The sequence below is a fragment of the Octopus bimaculoides genome, chromosome 9 (assembly GCF_001194135.2).
Source record: "Octopus bimaculoides isolate UCB-OBI-ISO-001 chromosome 9, ASM119413v2, whole genome shotgun sequence".
Lineage (NCBI taxonomy): Eukaryota > Metazoa > Mollusca > Cephalopoda > Octopoda > Octopodidae > Octopus > Octopus bimaculoides.
The window spans coordinates 6851748-6854642 of record NC_068989.1 but is presented as its reverse complement, the minus strand read 5'-3'; the positions used below and the strand labels follow the sequence as shown (position 1 = coordinate 6854642).

General features: G+C 34.7%; 1 non-coding gene across 1 annotated transcript; it reads left to right on the top strand.

Moving 5' to 3' along the window:
• Positions 1–389: 389 nt before the first annotated feature.
• Positions 390–581, top strand: LOC128248786 (U2 spliceosomal RNA). Its single transcript, XR_008264953.1, has one exon. It is a non-coding gene; the product is annotated as a U2 spliceosomal RNA (small nuclear RNA).
• The last annotated feature ends 2314 nt before the right edge of the window (positions 582–2895 follow it).

Here is a 2895-nt window from a genome sequence, read left to right as displayed (position 1 = left end):
ACAATGAGAATATGATTTTTCTGAATCTTGCATGACAGTTTCCTTAAGGGAATAAATCTGCCATTGTTTATAGGAGTGTTTGATACGCAGAAAGCCTGAGGTTATCCTCTAAAAATCATAATATTCGATCATTATCGTATACTTGTAAACTATTGTAAAACAACATTCTGAAATAATGGTCTCCAAAGATATTTCAGAAAATTATGTTATTTGAGCCGAAATAAGAAATATCCAGAATATTTTATAACAATATTTAGTGCTATGACATAATCGGTTGTAGCTAACAATTCAAAATGCCGTGTAGTATTTATCTTTGTCTGCATCACGTTCTGAGTTTTTATCATCATGCTCACAGTTCAATTTTGCTTTTCTCCCTCCCAAGTTCTACAATCTCTTCACGGTCTGTTGACTAAGATCGAAATGTAGTATTTGTTCTTTTCAGTTAAATATCCGGTATGGTCTCAATTTAGTGTCATTAATATTAAACTGGTTTTCAGAATAAAGCAAAGAGTTAAGGGCATGCGCCGCTTTCATAGAGTTGACCTAGTATTGCTGTACTTCCAGGATTCAGCACATTTTCTCTTAGGCGAAGGTGTAGCTGTGGGGTTAGCATTCTTGCTTTCCAACTCAGGGGTCTTCAGTTCACTCTTACTTCGCGGAACTTTGGGTTAATGACTTCTACCCGAGCCCTCCAACCAAAGTTATGTGAGTGGATTTAGTTAACAAAAACTAAAATAAACCCGTAGTTGAGAAAAAATTAGCTGGAATGGAGGAATCGGAGCCATCTGGGTACTGGAAAATAGTTACCTGTGTCTTGGTGATTTGCGCCGGGTATCAATATGCCGACATCATGATTGCTGTTCTGTGAGTTCTGTAATGACTGTAACACGTGATATGGACAGTTGCAACTTTAATTAGGTGCAGTCATGGCATTGCGCTAAAATCTTTTCTTCGTAGCCTTATGGTCTTAGGTTCAGTCTCACTGTGTGGCCATTTCTGTGAGTATCTTACACTTAGCCCCGGCCCGGCCCGGTCAAAGCGTTGTAAATAAATTAAGCTGACCGAAGCTTCTTTGAGAAGCCCAATCGATTCATTCTTTAAAAATGCTTCGAGGTAGTGCTCCAGCATGGCAGCAGTCTAATAGCTGAAACAAGTAAAATGTAAAAGATATCTATCTATCTATTTAGATGTCTGTCTGTCTATCTATCTGAGAGTGGATACGTGTATGTGTGAATGCATGTAATGCGTGTGTCTTGTTTGTGACTGCCCCCCCCCTCCCATCACCTGACAACCGTTATTAGTTTGTTTATGTCTCTGTAATTTATCGATTCGGCAACAGATATCCGATCGAATAAGTACCAGATGTTACAAGATATTAAATACCGGTGTCGATTTGTTCGACTGTAATCCTCCAATGCAGTGCCCCCAGCATGGCTGCAATCCAATGACTAAAACATGTTAAAGATAACAGATCAAAAGATTTAACAATGAAAAAAAAAACCAAAAAAAAAAAACCATTTGTCAGAATAGCGTTATGGTATACGTCAGGAAGATGTGCCGAGTGTTTTGAACTATAAAAGGTATTTAAAACCATAAAAAAAATATATTTGAAGATTTAATATCTTACTTCAACCTTTGAAATTTTTCCGCTCAATTCGGATGAAGAAATTTTTAGCAAGACGATTCCCCTAGACATATAACAAAATCTAGTATGAAGTTATTGAACGATCATAAAATAAACATTCTATAATGGTAAGGAGAAAGCTTCGCCCTTAGGTAGATGATAAATTGATGGTCAACAACCAGGAGAGTGGTAAATAAAATATCAGTTTTAAATGAAGATATATTAGACAACGACAAAATATAATCTAGATATGATCACAAGACTAATTATAGCGAGAACAAGACAGTAAAACACTGGAGAAAGATGGCCACTAATATGTGTGTGTATGTACGTGTGAGAGTGTGTGTGTGTGTGTATTGGCATATCTGTATGTGTGTACGTACGTACATACATGCATATATATATATATATATATACATAAATACTCTATATCGTGTATATATATATATATAAGTAATTATTTAAACTTGTGTAGTATGCTGATTAAAGCCCAGATGTACGTTGTACATCAAGAAACTTATTTATTATCAGAACAACCCAAATATACTTACCATACATTTGTTAAACTTCCAGGACTTTTCATACCATTTTCCTGTAAAGCGAAAAATGACTTTGTTTATTTCAATATTCTTTAATTTTAGTTCTATTTTGATGTGTTTATATACAATGAATTGTTTTCCCTATCTATGTAGTAAATTAAACATAAATTTTGATACTGATATCAAAACTGATTTCTTATTTAGGTTATATCGGTATTTTAAGTTGAATTAAATATTTATTTTCATACAAATTTTGCAGACATCCTCATAAATTTTTCCAAGTCATTAATAATTTGATTCGTTTGCATCTTGATAACTGAAATTTATTTTCTCAAAATAAAAGAAGTATGGACGTCATAATAAAATAACTTAATTTTCCCATAATGTCACTCATTTACGAATGCTGTCCATTCCAAATTTAGGGACTTTGTATTAATCACTTTATTAGCCATCAAAATAAATCATGCACTCCTATGTATATTAAGCTTTTTCTAAATCCCTGCACTCTTTTCCCTTCGATGTTCGTCCTATTTATGTCCGTATTTCATTATTTCCCTGCTGTTGACCATGTTTTGAATAAAAGTAACCCGCTGTGGCTGTGTAATCAGAAATTTACTTCCCAACCACGTAGTTCCCACTTGGTGGCACATGGGGCAAGTGTCTTTTGCTATACCATCGGACCTAACAAGGCTTTCTGAGTGGATTTGTGTGTGTGTGTGTGTGTGTGTGTGT